Source organism: Astatotilapia calliptera, chromosome 2 (genome assembly GCF_964374335.1).
Source record: "Astatotilapia calliptera chromosome 2, fAstCal68.1, whole genome shotgun sequence".
NCBI lineage: Eukaryota > Metazoa > Chordata > Actinopteri > Cichliformes > Cichlidae > Astatotilapia > Astatotilapia calliptera.
In genome coordinates, this window is record NC_137423.1 from 15105998 (window position 1) to 15123846 (window position 17849).

Genomic DNA, 17849 nt, shown 5'->3' on the forward strand with positions numbered 1-17849 from the left:
TGAAAAATCTATGTTTGAATCTCCCTTAATAATTGTGTTAAGAATTCTCTCCGCCTTTGTCAAAAGTTGTCTATTAGGAAAAAGTGAAATAAATATAAATATAAAGTCCCAATGTGTAGAGCACACATTAATAAATTAGTCATGTTCTCTGTGAAACTAAATAAGCCTAATTCTTAAAGACCCCTCAAATTATTTACTAGATGTTTATTTTTTGAATAAAATAAAAATCTGAGTTTAACAAAACATTTTAAATGTAAATATCAAGTTTACCTTTCTTTTTCCATGAAATGTGCTTGTGGGCACGCCAGCCATTTTGAAAAGGTGGGCAAAACAATTGGCAAGGCCACACCCCCACACATGTGATATAATTTTAAAGGTACTGTTGCCCTCTCTAAGAAACATCAGGACTTAGAGGAGTGGCAAGTAGAGTATGCGAGCTACAAGCAAAAACTAAAATGTGTACTACAGTGTGCAAAAATGAAATACTGGGTCATCAGGGGGTCATGAGGGACATTTATAAAACTAAAAGTCCCACTAACCTTAAAGTGCACTTGAAAAGCTCACACAAGAAGGTTAACCTAGCTTACCTAGAAGACCTCATCAGGGGGAGCACACTCCCCCTCCTTGAAGAGCTCACCCACTCAACCCGCATCCCCAGAAAACAGCTAACCCCAGATAAGGCAGCGTGATGTATCCCGAGACAACAGGACTGGGACATCTAAATAAAGGTGTGAAACAATCGCCTTCAAAAGGTTATCAATTCACTTCAACCAAAATTAGGACCACTCGGTGCGGCAAGAGTTAATAGTTATTAGTCTCAACACCCAAGGATAACCAGAAGAGCATGACTGATATGATGGAACTGGGATTTTGTTACACTTAATTTTTGCAAAACACAAATAAAACTAAATTGAAACTAAGGATTTTCAGAAAATAAAAACTACACTAAACTAGCAAAGAATTGGTAAAAACTAATTACAACTGGTAAAAATTGAAAATCTGGAGTCGAAACTAAATAAAAATAACAACTAATGGAAATGGCGAAAAGTTTAAAACCCTGGTGCAGAGATTGGCAAATCTGACCAGGAAACGTTATAAAATGGATTGTCAGGATAGTCAGCGTTAAAGCCACTTTTGACAGTCCATACTAGGATGGCATTGGACATCTTCGGGGCGGAAAAGGGTTGGTGTGACCAAGGTGTGGTTTGGCTTGTTGTATGTACATTTCAAAATGTTACAGCTCTGGATGGACCAGTTACCAGGGCATGGAAGGATGACAGACTTCATTACATGAGGAGAAGGGAAATTTCCGGGATTGAGGATCCTCTGGGAAAACAAGGCTGGAGCAACGGTACTCGAGAGAAGAATTTCTGATACTTTCTGAGATATGATGTCACTAACCTTCTCTTTTAATTGTCTAGCTCCAATGAATTGACACATGGGAGTGTGTCAAAAAGGGGGAGTTGAGTCCGAACATCAAACAATGGTTTTATGAACATCTTATGACGTTATTTCTGTGTTTAATAATTTAGCTATGGTAAAACTTAAGCTTATAATGTGCTAGACTTAGAAAGGGTTCACTAATTTTTGATTTCTTTTACATACACATAGATTATGATTAGAATAAGTCCCTGGGTCAGAGAGTCCTGAACATAATATTTTAAACCAAATTTGAATCATTAGAACAACAATGGATAACAATATTAGATTATCAAGGCTAGGGAGAGAGGTGTTTTGGTTTTCTGTCTCTTGCAGAGAAAGGAAGAGACACCAGACGGGGACACGGAGATGTGAGGACCCTTCACAGCAGAGACAGATGTAGGGACTGCCGAGACAGCAACTGGGGTCAAGTGTCATGGCGTTTGGGCTCCTGGAGAAGATGGATCCCACAAACACAGCAATAACCATGAAGGGGTTGGTGAAAACCAGGAACACCAGACCAACGAGGTTCAAGAGGCTCTTGGCAAAAAGGGGGACACAGAGGTGACCCCAAAACACACAGATCCTTGTTTGAAATCGGGGCAGAATAATCCCCAGAACTGTGCAATGACTAAAGGGTGGTCTAACCCCGGAGGTCGAAGAAAGAAGCTGAGAATCACCCAACTGGAAGACACTGGTAGCTGCAGCAATAAAAATAAAGGTTAAAAGCTCCTTAGACAGAGGTTCTAGTCTAAGTACATTTGAAAGGTATAAGGTGGCATTAAAATGGGAGTGGAAAACTGGAGCACCAAAATAAAGCTGTGGGAGAATTGGGGAGTGATGGGAGAGTCATCTGTAACTGCTGTTATGGTTGTAAATCTAACTTTGCTTGCATCTGAACTGCGTGAACACAGAGGTCATCCCACATATGGTCCACCCGTTAAAGGGGGACAGAGGGCCTCAGGATCAAGAAGATCTGGACCTTGCAAATGCTGGAGTGCATGTTGTAAGTGATCTCTTTCAGAGATCAAAAGGGGGAATTGTTAGATTATTCTGTTATTATATGTTACCTTATATATGTAATCAAAATAGTTGAATTATGTTAACTGCTGTAGATCATATTATACCCTTTAACATAGAGTGTGTGATCAGTATGTAGTCTTAGTTTGCATTATACTTCTGACCTAAAAGAGTGTGAAAATCATTAGATCTATTGGATTGACCTGTATTACTCGACACTGTTGAATGTATTACACTGTTTCTTGACATTTCATACTGCTGAATCATGAAGAGAATGTTGTGTGCAGAGGACCTTGTCCAGATAATAGAAGAAACAGACCACATTCCTTTGCTGAAGAGCAGAGAGACAGGGAGCCGAGGTCATAACTTAGGCGCTGTAACAGAGAAAGAATGTGATGTTTTGGCTTTTACGACTAGCTGGGGGCCACTAGAGACTATAAAAAGCTGAGCAACCCGTCACCATTTTGAGACATGTGCCTGACCCTCTGGTAGCATCTCTCCCGTCCGGACGTTGTAATGCTCTGACTGTTGAATTGTATGGAAATAAATGATTGTTGATTGAGCATATATACACCGAGTATTGTCCCTCCTTCAGCCCAAAGATTCAAAGAATTGGGTGATTTCAACAGTACACCAGATTATATATATTTTTAATCAATTATTAAAAAAACTTCCTCATGGAACATCATCAGCTGCAATTTCTCAGTTGACTTGCAGCTTATGATGGCGGTTCCTACAGTTTTAGGATTAGACCTTTTGCCATCAATAACAGGTGAACTCATTGTAGCTGCACTGATTTTCCACTTGGTGCAGGTTAGGGTTGGAGAGGATCCCCGGACCAAGACAAGAACTACCATCACCAGCCACAGTTCAAGCTAATGCACTGATGACTACCAACCTTGAACTGATTCTTATATAGCGCTTTTCTGCTCTCCCGGAGTAGCAACTTGGTGTTAATTCGCTTGCTCAAGGATATTTGGGATGCAGACTAGTGAGAGCCAGGGATTGAACCACCAACCTTCCGATCAATAGAAGACCTGCACTACCTCCTGAGCTACAGCCACCCCTGTCCCTTCAGGACAACATCTTCGAGACTGCTAACTGATATTGAAAACTTTTCTAACAGCAGCCTTGCAAGACTGCCTGTAGTGAAAAAGTTGAGCAGCGTCCAATAACAAAACAATCAAGTCCCCCAACTTAATTTACCTACTCTACTAGAAACCAAGTGTTTACTACTGCTCCCAACAGTCATACTGGATGGCAGACAGAGAAGCTGGCTAACCTGTAGAGGGGATGATATTAGATTATGCGGATATCGGTGGATCTTTCCCCACAATCCTTCCTACAAGACATCGTTATTCTAGAACTTGGACGCACACATTAAAGAAATATGGAGAGACAGTCAAGCCCTGCCTTCTTTCTCAGCTTACCACAGCTGGCCAACCACTGTGAATGTTAGTTTAACAGTTTTAAGAAATGATTATATTTGCTTGTCTTTGACACTTCTGCCTTTGACTTAATTGAGAATCTTTGTTAATAATTTCTTTAGATTTAATAGAGGACCTTTTTAAATAATTTTTACAGCCATATGTGCTCTGTTAAGTTACACTGTTTTGCCAGCCCAACCATCCCTGATGATACACGACGACCTCATCTGTAATAATAGCACTAAAGGGAGCTGTATTTGTTACATAGAATCGATATTCTGCACAGGTAATTGAGAATTAGATCAAATTATTAATGTTGGTCAGGAAAAATAGTCATCTCTTTTAATGAACACAAATGAGACCAGATCAAGTTGGTTTATATATTGGCCTCTAAATTTGTCTTGGAGTTAGATTACCTTTTGTTATAAAGACTGTTTAATTATTATAGTTGATGGCATTATAGGTATATAATTTATATCGAACTACTAACATTATACAACTAGTTTGTTTGGTTGCATTAAATTCTGTTCTGTTCCTATCCTACTTTATGTTATCAGAGGCTCTTTTGAGGATTTGCTCTGAACTTCTAAAGTTTTCTTAAGCTTGTATAGTTGAAAACAATGCAGACAAAAGCAGAAAAGATCACTAACTAGTTCCCATAAGACACACCAAAGCAGTAGATTTCATTACTCATGTAAGAACAGAATGCATCTCTTTGTTCTGCCCAAATAACATCTTTGTAAAATGTATAGAGTATAAGGAGAAAGATAGTGTCTCAAATTAGCACTGTAGCTGTGGCTGTTTACAACAACAGCTGAACATATCAGCAAGTGCAAATGATAAGGCATTCCTGTGGTTTTTATTGGGGCATACTGGGCATGACACAGCAAAATGCAGTAGCATTAGTAAACAAAAGGACACAAACTACAACAACAGCTAAGGGCCAGCTTTTTCTGAAAGCCCGGTTAACAAGGTATTTGGATGCAAAGAACACAGGCCACTGACATCTATAGTTACAGCGAAAATAAGAGATTCAGAGCACCTATTAACAGGCTAATTCTGTGATGTCAGACCATGGAAATAAAGACATTTCTGCATTCTTCCTGTCTATCTTGTTCTTCCCAGCTGTTATCTTGTAAACATTAGCTCCCTGCAGTTATCAGCACTTGGGCAACCAAAATGTGCACTGCTGATGCTGCTATGTTTTGCTGTTTAAAAAGGATATATTTTTAAAAAAAGAAAATTGGTTGGACACTGAATTGGTCAGACTGATAACCCCTTAACTCCAGCGCCAGTTAAGAAACTACATTCAATTTAAATTAAATCAGAAAAGATGCATTGAACCATTAACAATGGAACAATAGAAGCCTTTCCAAACTCATGTTCAAAAAACAAAACTATATACACTCTCCACTGAGGACTCAAGTAGAGGATACAGTGAAAGGCTCAGAAGATTTAATAAACAGAAATCTGGAATTGGCAATGAGGCACTTAAACAAAGCTTGACCTTAAAGAGACACTCTGAACTGTCTTTTTGTAAATCACTGTCTGGAAACTAGCTGACACATGGAACCCTGGGTAAGTCACCAAACAAAGTCTGGGATTGTCTCTTTGAATTTATACCTCTCCGTTTCACTTCCATATCACCAACAGAAAAAAATGCACCCTCTGGCAACAACTGAAGCTGAGAACCCAGCTTAAATGCCATGTTGACTGCAGATGTGATTGCAGATGTGTGCTAGCCCAGGATTTCCATAGGCCACACCCACCACTGAGACTGGTTAAGACCATATGTAACCCAGTGTTAAAAACAGGATTAAAAGTATAAATATTCATACTCTCACAATGGGAATAAATAGTGATAAAAACAAAGTTAATTATAATAAATACTGATAAAAAGCATGTAAACATAAGTTTAATTAATATGTACATATGTATATGTAATATATAAATGGTGTGGGGGCAGGACTGGCCGGTCTGACCCTCCCCCAGTCTGTGCGCTGCTCAGACACCTGTGTGTGCCTTTGTGTGCCAGTCAGATATGCCAGAGACACAGACGGTGAAAGATCAGTTTACCCGTGCGGCGATGAAGCTAGCTGGATAGTGAAAGTCCTTTTTTCGGCGAGAATAATAAGAGTACTACTGTATTCCAGAGGCCGTGAGCCAGCGTGAGCACTGTGAAGCCCCATGTAGCATTTGTTGCTTCACATGGTCAGGTTTTTTCCCTTTGCTTATTTGGATTGGATTGGTTTTGAGGACCTAAGAAGAATCGAGGATCCTTTTCCAGTACTGGATGGCGAGCCCAGCCCAAAGAGCCGGATGAACTGGTAGATTGTAACCCGACTGGTTACAAACACACTGAGTGACTAGTGAACATTGAAAGACTGAAATTGACTTTCAAAAAATACACAAAAGACAATATATCCTTGGGTCGACCATTTGTGGGGTTTATTTTATTTTGTTTTCAAGAAGCGCGCTCTACTTTTGTTAAATGTGCACAACCTGCTAAACTTTAATAATTGCTAATAAATGCAATTGTGTTTTCTACACCTACTGTGTACAAGTCCTGTGTTGTCATACACCCTTGGCTCCTACGAATCTAGAACCTGTCTGATCTGGTCCATATTTCCCTTCTGTCCTCGAGCTGTGGTTAAAAGTAACTATACTTCCCGTACTACAGGCAAAGACGGCAAGAAGTAACACTAACAGGTCATACATGCCCATTACTAGTATTGCACCACCAGTGTTACATAAGTAAAAAAGTGGCGAGCCAGCCAGGAGCCTAGAGTGTTGTGTGACAACATTGGAATCCTCTTTGACCTTTGATCAGACGCTCACATACTGTGAAAATGGATTTTGTCAAGAAGTATGCCGTTAAAGTACGAAATGCCATTATTGTTAGCGGTGTTACAGATAGAGATAAAGACAAAGAGGTATTTGAGTTTCTGGAGCAACATGGTACTATTCGTAGAGTAGGGGAGACCGGGGATAGTTGTAACGTGGGTCAGTTGTAACACTTCTAATTTCTCCAATCAGGGCTAAGTTTAAAATCATGTGATTCACTCTGTACATGCGCAATTCAGTTCTTCTATCACTGGTGAAAAATCAGCACCCTTCGACAAACACAGACAATTTTAGAAGAAAGAAACTAATTTGTATGCCAAAAAGTAAGTTTTTTGACTTTATTTCATTTTCTAATAGCACTAACTGCTTTGCAGTTAAACTCATCAAACTTAAATTATGTTATTTGTATGTCTATGGGGATATATTCTGTGCATGTCTTTAGTGCTAATGTTTTAGGTGTTAGCTGTAATGCGAGCTAGATCGTGGCTATAGGCGTCTGGGTCAGTTGTAACAGCAACAGCCTGGGTTAGTTGTAACAACCATGCAAATGTTACAACTTACCCCACTATTACTTTAACTCATATTTTTTTGTTTTCTTTGAATTACAGTATGCCTAGGTCATGGAAAAGACAGACTGACCGAGGGGTGCCTCTCAGTATTTTGGAGAGAGCATCAAATGATGTTAGAAATCAGGGAAAGTCCACCAGATCTGTGGCAAAATTGTATGGCATTTGCCATGTCACTTTGCACCGATTTTGTAAAGAGAGGAAGAAGCTGGAAGAGCAGGGATCAATGGAACTCCCACGTGTAGGATACCATAGTGGAAAGAAGGTCTTCACTGATAAACAAGAGAAGGAATTAACAGAATACCTGATGAGAGCTGCAGATGCATTTTATGAACTATGTCCACGTGAGGTAAGCAGATAGGAAGCAATAAAGGATAAGACAAGGGAAAGTTAGAAATTTTTAATGGTAGCAATTTAAAATATAGTATACAGTATCAGAAATACTAACATATTTCGTGATTAAAATTACAGGTAAAAGAACTGGCATATCAGCTTGCAGTGAAACATGGATGCAAATATCCAAAGTCATGGGACAAATTCTCAAGGGGTGGACCAGACTGGTTCTCAGCCTACATGAAACGAAACCCAACTTTGTCCATTAGAAGTGCTGAGGCTACAAGTCTGGCACGGGCCACCAGTTTTAATCAACACAATGTAGCAATGTTTTTCAAAAAATTTGATGAAGTGCTAAAGAGACACACCTTAACAGCAAATGACATATGGAATATTGATGAGACTGGCATAACAACTGTGCAAACCCCAGACAGAGTGATTGCAAAACGTGGCACTAAACAAGTTGGTGCAATGACATCAGCAGAGAGAGTTTCACTGGTCACCCTTACATGTGCAGTTAATGCCATTGGCAACACAATTCCTCCAATGTTTGTGTTCCCACGCATACATTATGCAGACCACTTTGTCAGAGATGGGCCAGTAGGACGTATTGGCAGTGGAAATAAGTCAGGATGGATGCAAGAAACAGAGTTCCTCATCTTTCTAGAGCACTTTGCAAACCACACCAAGGTCAGCAATGAAAAAAAAGTGAGTCTTCTCATGGATAACCACAGTTCACACCTGTCAATTGCAGCCATTGACTTCTGCAAGAGCAATGGAATTGTGATGCTCACATTTCCCCCTCACTGCAGTCACAAACTCCAACCACTTGACAGGAGTGTTTGTGGCCCACTGAAAAAGATGGTGAACAGTGCAAGTGATTCCTGGATGAGAATGAATCCAGGAAAGACCATGACAATATATGAAATACCAGGTCTTGTCAGGACGACACTTCCAGCAGCAGCTACACCAAAGAATATACAGGCTGGATTCCAGTGCTGTGGAATTTGGCCATACAATCCAAACATATTTGAGGACAGTGACTTTGCTCCATCACAGGTCACAGATCGTCCTTCTCCAGCAGTCCATATAGACATTTCTCCAGCTGACCAACAGTCCGCTCCTCTTGCTGCTCATCTCACCAGTCCTACAGCTGACGACATGACCACTCCTCCAGATGCTCACATCTCCAGTCTCCCAACTGACCTCCAAGCTGCTCCCTCATCAGGCTGTGATGAAAACCCACAGACCTCCTTGGGCTTTAACCCAGAAGATGTGCGACCCTTACCAAAAGCTGGACCTAGAAAAAACCCCTTCAACGGGAAGAAAAAGGAAACAAACAGCAATACTCACTGATACACCAGTTAAGATGGCCCTTGAAGCAGACCAGAGAAGCAGGAAAATAAGTTTTCCAAAGAAGAGGCTGTGCCAGAAACAAGGCAAATCCACTCCCACAAACCTAAAACAATCCAAGCTTTCCACATCACGAAAGAAAAATCAGAAAATGAATAACACTGAACAGGACAACACAGATTTCTCAGATGCTGATGCGAATTTCTGTATTGTGTGCATGGAAAACTTCAATAACTCAAAGCCAAAAGAAGCTTGGGTTAAGTGCCTGACTGTGGGCTCATGAGGCCTGCACTCCAGGACAGCCATACATCTGTCACCACTGTGATTCTGATGGTGATTAAAAACTTGACAAAAACACATACAGTTCATTTGATGAAGCTGGTGCACAGCTACATTGTATCAGGTTAATTATTATGTTCAAATGTGGCAAGAGTTGTCGGTTATAATCCCCACTGAGCCAATGAAGACTCAATGAAGGCCAACCAAAATTATTGAAAAATTCAGTTGGTGAAAAGTTGTCTTTTCATCTTCTCCACTCCTTAATTGGCCTGGAATCCCACTGCTGCCACCAAATGTGGTAGGACTCGACTTAAGCAGTCAAAGAAGTGCAGGAGACTGATGCTGTCCAGTGTAGCAAGTGATTTATTCACCATTTTGTGGCCCAAACAATATTTACAAAGAAACAAATAAGAAACTCAACTCTATAATTAACTCAATTCAAATAAACATAACTGAACTTAAATCAACAGAAATTAAGGTCAACCTGCACACAGCTACACTGACCTGAACCTTTCTCTCAAAACACCTGCGTTCGTCTGCTTAAATAGTCCACTTAATCAAACAATTTCTCCTCTGGACTATTCCATTCAGTAGGTAGGTAAGATGAACATGATTATATTCAATCCTCTACTACTCCTCTTGACTGGCAACATAAACTCTGTGGTGTAATCAATACATATCACAACAGTAAATCTATTTCTTTATAAACCCTCTAAAATCAACTTTATTAAATTATAAGAGTTCTTCCCCTTCTGCACTTGGTCTCTTCCTGTGACCTCAAATGAACCCAGAAGGTATAAAGCAGGAAGTAAAACTACATTTCCTCCTTTTGCTTCTGGAAGACAGGTAGGTAAGGTAAGTTCTAAACAATACCAATTAACAGTTGAAATAAGGAACATGTTAACTTAACAAACTTGTATGAATTGATTTAAACCAAGATGTTATATTATATAATCTGTAAAAGTGCAGAACATAAACAAACCCGGGATAGTAGATGTTTGCCTGTTGCAGATTACATGTGAAATATGGTTAGATCAAAACAAGAATGTTAACTAAGAATATAGACAAATGGTCTTCTCACCCACTTTGTCACAGGGGCTCAGAGAGAACAAGAACCCAACCAGAACGACTGCAATATAGTCAGTTGGGAAATCCTCTCGTTTCCATTGCCCAGTCCCTGTTTCAAGGTCTAAGCCTGACTTTTACCAGTGCCTTGACAGAACAAGATTCTGTGGTCATCCCCATGAATGCTGGTCATTACCGTTTAGCTATCCCATCCCTTCGTGTGCCAGTTAGATACGCCAGAGACACAGACGGTGAAAGATCAGTTTACCCGTGCGGCGATGAAGCTAGCTGGATAGTGAAAGTCCTTTATTCAGCGAGAATAATAAGAGTACTACTGTATTCCAGAGGCCGTGAGCCAGCGTGAGCACTGTGAAGCCCCATGTAGCATTTGTTGCTTCACATGGTCAGGTTTTTTCCCTTTGCTTATTTGGATTGGATTGGTTTTGAGGACCTAAGAAGAATCGAGGATCCTTTTCCAGTACTGGATGGCGAGCCCAGCCCAAAGAGCCGGATGAACTGGTAGATTGTAACCCAACTGGTTACAAACACACTGAGTGACTAGTGAACATTGAAAGACTGAAATTGACTTTCAAAAAATACACAAAAGACAATATATCCTTGGGTCGACCATTTGTGGGGTTTATTTTATTTTGTTTTCAAGAAGCGCGCTCTACTTTTGTTAAATGTGCACAACCTGCTAAACTTTAATAATTGCTAATAAATGCAATTGTGTTTTCTACACCTACTGTGTACAAGTCCTGTGTTGTCATACACCCTTGGCTCCTACGAATCTAGAACCTGTCTGATCTGGTCCATATTTCCCTTCTGTCCTCGAGCTGTGGTTAAAAGTAACTATACTTCCCGTACTACAGGCAAAGACGGCAAGAAGTAACACTAACAGGTCTTACATGCCCATTACTAATATTGCACCACCAGTGTTACACATACAAGCCCAATCTCAGCCACGAGAGGAAGAGATAGAAATAAGGTAATACACAGTGTGTAAGTGTGTGTTTCAACAATTAATGGGTCAATGTGCATTAGACAAGTCTCCGAGTCCATTAAAATTTGGTACCTGTCCATGCTCTCCCAGATGAAATATAGTTTGATCATATGCCACCATCAGTAGGACATCATTTGGCTTTGCCTTCAAAAAAGTTTAAAAAATACCACTGAAAATCAAGCTGTTTTATCATGTTATAATACCAGTTTTTAGGCCTAGTTAGGCTGAAGCATCACCACAGTTGTTTAGCTTTAGACAATTATTACAAAAAGGAACACAATACATATTCAAGCAGCTGAACCAGTCTCAGCTAGACTACACCATGGACAGGTTACAAGGTCACCGTGTAAGAGCACATAATACAATAAAGTATTTCACTACATAAGACGACACACATTTGTTTTTTAGTTAAACTCACTGAACAGTCCTGCTCAACAGAATCACCTGTCATGTGAAAAAGTCACAATTTGGTGGAAAGATTGTCTTATAGTATTTTTTTTTTTTAAATTGATATAAATTTACCTCTGTAATGTATACTTTCAAACCTATAAAGGATCAATGTCACAAGGGATTAGTATATAGTAATGAATATTTTTCTTCCTTATTTGCACTTAAAAAGGTGATTTCACATATTGTTGTTTTCAGAATCTCTGCATTGTTGAATGGTTTACCCTGAAGATTATTTCACAGAGCTGTGACTCTACGGCTCCCTGCAGAGTTTTATTTCTGGAAAGCTCTTCCCCTGGATTGGCCATAGCAGGGGTTGAAACTCTTCCACTGTGCCATAAGAATAATAATGGGCTTTCCCACTCTCTTTTAATGGATTGTAACAGTTTTTAGACTATATGATTTTCAAGTATCCCAAGATGCCTTTTTCCCTTCTTTTAAAAATCTGCTTTCCTCACTGAACAATATTAATGGATGTCATGTCTTTTTGCCACCATTCAGTTTTTCTTCTCATTCTCATTTTCATCTTCCTCTCTTACTAAAGAAGAAGACAGGAAGACCTATATATTCTTAATATGACTAAATGAAAAAATCAATCAAATGTAAATCATATGATGAAATAAACAGGATTTTGACATTTAGCAGTAACATTCATCTTTTCCCTCTTTCCTGAATATATGATTAGGCTTCCTACACTTACTGAACAGTATGGGAACTGTAAATAGACATGAATGATGGCAGCAAAGACCAAATTGTTGCATGCCACTTTCTTCCATAAAGGACTTTTTTAATGACAGCAAGCTTTTGTTTTAATGGGCTTTTGCTGTGTGTGCTTTTATGATGTTATTATGTCTGCAAGCCTCCTTGGAAAATGGATTAAGTTCTGCACTGTGCAGCATTTGTCGCCTAATTGGCTGAGTGCCTTTGCACAGAGCGCACTCCTGGTAAAGAGAAGCTAAATAGGATATATGATTGGTTATTTCAGCGCAAACACATATCACACACATTATACAGTATGTCTTCCATCATACTTACTTTTTTGTGCCTGTGGGTCTGCACAGCAGTGGAAAAATATCAAAGAAAAAGCATTTGTACTGTTCCTTGTGTACTGGTACACTCTAAGAAATAAAACGTTGGATTTAATTGACAAAGTTAAGGCAATCTTTTCCACAAAACCTGGTCAATTAAACATAAATCAATATGGTTGTTATCTGCAATTTCAATGGTGATGTATATCAGAAGTGAAATTGTTCTATAAAAGCAACAGCTTTCCTTTCATTGTTACTATTTAACACCATTAATTAGAATTTAAACACTTCGTTCATTTTATTAACTGTATTGCTTTAGGTTCAATTGACAATATTAATTTGAATTTAATGGCACCATTTAGATTGCGTTTTGGACCTAATTAATTTGATTAATTATGATTTAATTAATAGTTTCATCTATATGCTAAATGTTTAGGTATCAACAAAACAAGTCTAGAAAGGTTCCTGAGTCGTCATCTATACATTGTAATTAGGTGTTTGGACCTTTCAGAGGTCTTCAGCAAAGGTCTAACACTTAACTACAGGGTACAGGTGACAACTCAAAAACCTTTTTACACTTGCTCACGAGTTACCATTTATAACATTCAAGATCCTTGCACTTCAATAGAAAACTCTTACACTAAAGCTTACATAAAGTGTAAATGCAAGAAAAGGGTGCTGCATCAACAACTTTATTTACGGTGAGCCTTGACAAGGCAAAGTTTCTACAGGGAACAACACTGCATAAGGCAATATTAAATGCTTAAAGTGCATGACCAAAATTTAAACATTGGAAACAACTTTCCGAGTTTCAACAAAGTGACATTGTAGTGTGCCGTAAGATGTCAAATTCAATACAACTGTGATTATAGTCAGATCTGCAGATTTACCACAGCAACTTAAAAATCACTGTATAATGCAATTACAGTACAGAAAATAGTTAAGTGACACAAAAAGGTAAAAACGATTTAGTCCCCAGTTCCAAAAATCGGATTCAGAATTATAAGTTTTCTATTATATAATAAATTTTACAATAAAAAAATGCATATAGCAAATCTCAAAATATTCTTAATTAAATGCTAAGACCAAAAATCCAGTACTTAACTTGAGTACAGGTGAAAACCTTAGAACCTTTTCACATTTGTTTGCACATACACTTTAACATTTATAACACTCAAGATCCTTGACCTACAATGGAAACCTGGTACACGAGAACTAATATGAAGTGTAAATACAAAAAAAAAAAAAAAATTGTGTTGCTTTAACAACTTGAACAAAAGCCTTCAATGAGGCAAAGCTTAAACAGGGAAACAACACTGCATAATGCAACATTAAATGAAGTGTGTAAAATAAAATGTAAACATCTGAAACAACTTTCCAGTTTCAACTAAGTGACAGTGTAGTGAGGAGTAGGATGATTTCAGGATCTACAGTTGTAGGTCTGCAATGGCTACAGTCTGCAGAATTACCACAGCTACTCAAACTGAAGAAAATGTTGTGAAACAAGAAAATATATCCATCTGCGTAATTTTGTCCTCAGTTCCAAAAACTCAGTTTCTGAATTATGTTTTCTTTTCCACAATCAAAAGAGTAAATCTCCTAAATATTAAAAACTATGACAAAATATTTACAAACAAGGATCAACATATATATATTTATAAACTTTTAAATAGTAAAACAGAGCACTTATTTTGGGAGACATTTCAATCTAGAAGAGTCATTGCGTCTCCTTTTGGCAGAGTTTGTTCTTCAGCACTTGTATTTTGTTAGACAGTTTTTTGTCTTCCAGTCCCATGAGCACCTTCTGGAAGAACTCAAATGTGTAGCGAAGTGGCTTTGGGTAACTCAGATTGAGGCAGTAAATTAGCCCAAACAAAAGTGCACACCCGCTCGTCACATCGTGAAGATCCTGCAAGACTGTGCATCTCTCGATAATGATGCCAACATCTTCAAGGGAGTAATCAGGCTGTGCTCCTTCATGGATTATTTTATAAACACGCCAAATCCATCCTCTCAAGCTCTTCAGCTTCCATCACGTTGAAATCCTGAAAAGGACAGAAATATTTTAAATCCGTTGTATTTTGGTCCTTGCATCATCTATCTATTCACTCCATTTTAGTTAAAATGGTCCACACTATCTTAATTACACATATCCCTGAATGAGATTGAGGAGAACAGACCAAAGAAAAATGTGGATTTAAGACTATCACCAAATAAAGACCAAGAAGAAGATACATGAAACATGGACAGAGGGCAGAAGGAGTATGCATTAATAATATTATCAATATTCTGCTGACCAGGGTCATTTTCTTTAGTCTCGCATAAAACAATGTAAGTGAATGGAAACAAAATCCTAGTATTTCCCATGCACTTTATTGTTGTAAGCTAATTTAAAGAAAACTGATTGCTGCCAGAACAGGAGAATGCCTGGGCTTGTTTAGAAAATAAAATTTTCAACTTACAAAACTCTGGGAATTATGACAGTCAAAATTTTACTGAGGGGTGGAATATCCCTTTAAAAATAAACTTACCATGTACTCTTTGATGAGATTTTCAGGGTTCTCATTCAGGTATATAATCACAGCTTTAAGGATGCATTCACGCTTCACTTCGATTCGGGAACTCTAAACAACAACACATGCAGCGCAATTACTTTTTTGAAGTTTTTAGAGACCCCCACAGAACTTAAGTCAATTTTTATTGTTTTTTAACCAATTCATAATTGTTTAAGTAATTTTAAACATGCTTTTTGCAAGCAAGTAGTTTTTTGTGTTAGAGAATGAGAAGCTTACCAATTCATTCCCATAAAGATTATAAGTTATGAGTCCAATTACACTGATTGCGATACATTGGGTCGTGGAAAATGCAGCTTTAGCGTGGTGTACCACCCGAAAGAAGGAAGATAAGTGTTGTTGCATAGGAGTACTGTTCAAAGGAATCAAAAACATTTTGATAGAGATTTCCAAAAATTAATGACAAAAAACTACACACTGTCACGTTAATATGAGGTATGCGGGCTACCACCACATTTGCAGTATTTATACCAAGTTTGAGTGAAAAAAAAATAATCTACTGTGTCACTGAGTTGTGGCGAAATGTGAAATGTTGTCTGCCTTTGTCTTTTCTCAGTGTAGCTAATTATTCCTTTGGACAATTAATGAGTAACAAAAAAAAGAAAAGAAAAGAAAAAAGCTACAATGCCAGCAACGGCACCTATGGCCTCTAGGGGCATGAGTTACTTAGTTCTGCTTTGTGTCAGGACCAAGTCCAGAATATAAGCCAAAAGCGAGATGAGAAGTATAACGCAGGAGAGAACAAGCATAAAATGACCCAAGAAAGTTAAAAATACAGGTTAATAACCAGACCTGAGATCAACCTGCAACTAATCTATTAGTTACAGAACATAACAAGACAGAATACCTGTGAAATTGCAGACAACGCTGCTGTCATCCGCCGCGCTGTTTCCCCTCCTTTTTTTCGTAGAATCTTCATCAACTGGTCAGAGTACTGGTCAAGACTGCTCATGAATGTGGACAGCAGTGGAACTGTGGTGATAACCTAAAAGACCAAATAAGAGAATTCAAAATGTAAAATTGCGTATTAAGGAAAAAGTAAATAATATGAAAGCATTAGGTACCTTCAACATGCACTTTTGGAGCACAGCTCAAATCTCCGCAGCTCCAAATTCCACAACCAGCAACCTGAGAGAAAAAGAAAAACAGAAAAAATTAATCGTGTACAGTGAGACACATGCAAAGGGGTAGCACAGAGATGGTCTAAACTTAAGAACAATCCTGTTTCTTTTAAAATGTATTAATAATACAAGTTAAATTTCAAATGCTCCAAAATTTCTATTACTTATTTCATAAATCTGTTCCTGTGAGCACGTTTACCATTATATACCGGAGCAGCCCAGTCTGTGAACGTGACCCACTTACCCCCAAAAATAAAATCAAGTATACTGGGTGGCTAGTGCTCCGTTTGTATCGGTTTGTGCTGGTAAAATCCTCGTTTGTATCGCTAGGTGTCAAAGATATTACACTTTTATTTAATAGGTCATTCAGAGTCCCCATTTGGCAGGTGGGGCAACACTGAGATCTTGTGCAGTTGAGCAGCAGAAGAAAATGTATTTGCCTCTGTAACCTGGACGTGTGTCCCTCTATCTATAAAGAGATGATCCATACTGCTCGCCCAAGTGCAATGTCTACAATATCCGAATCTAGGTTTGGGAAGGAGATTGGCGGTATGATATTTGTCTCTTTCTTCCAGGGTCCCTAGCATACCAAGGAGGGTCCGGTTAAATCGTTCCACTGGGTTTCCCCGGGGATGGTACGGGGTGGTACGAACTTTGTCTGCTCCAATCAGTGTGCAGAGTTCTCTGATCGTCTTAGACTCAAAGTCCCTGCCCTGGTCGCTGAGCAGACGACTGGGGAACCCGTAGGGAACAATAAAGTTCTCCCATAAAGCCTTCGCAACAGTTCTGGCTTTCTGATCCCTAGTCGGCACCGCCACAGCAAATTTTGTAAAGTGGTCGGTGATGACTAAAATGTTTCTCGTGTCTCTATCATCCGGCTCAAGGGATAGATAATCCATACAAAGAAGTTCAAGTGGATAAGTAGCAGAAATGTTTTCCAAAGGCGCGGCCCTCTGAGGCACAGCCTTCCGCCTGAAACAGCGTTCGCACTTTTTGCACTTCTCCTCGATGTCTCTGGCCATTCTCGGCCAGTAGAACCTGGCACGAGCAAGCTGAAGTGCACGCTCAGAACCGAGATGCCCAACATCATCATGCACTCCTTGCAGTGCCCTCTCTCTGAACTGTTCGGGTAAGACCAACTGATACACCAGTTCGCCTCGCTCAGACCACTTCCTGTACAGGACACCATCCCTGAGTTCAAGTTTTTTCCACTCCCTAAAAAGAAGTTTGACATCGGGATGTTCAAGGTTTGTCTCTCTGAAACTGGGTTTTACAGCTCTCCTCACAAAGGTGATGACACGTGAGAGAGACGGATCATTATTTTGAGCATTACACCAGTCAGAGTTAGCCATGGATGGTAAAGTGTCCTCA

At 39.1% G+C, this 17849-nt stretch overlaps 1 long non-coding RNA gene across 1 annotated transcript; it reads right to left on the minus strand.

The window, feature by feature from the left end:
• Positions 1-13460: 13460 nt before the first annotated feature.
• LOC145432424 (uncharacterized) lies at positions 13461-16909 on the minus strand. The gene is made up of 4 exons (XR_013912717.1): positions 16422-16909; positions 16205-16342; positions 15316-15408; positions 13461-14829 (listed from the first exon to the last, which is right to left on the minus strand). It is a non-coding gene; the product is annotated as an uncharacterized LOC145432424 (long non-coding RNA).
• Between the last annotated feature and the right edge of the window lie 940 nt (positions 16910-17849).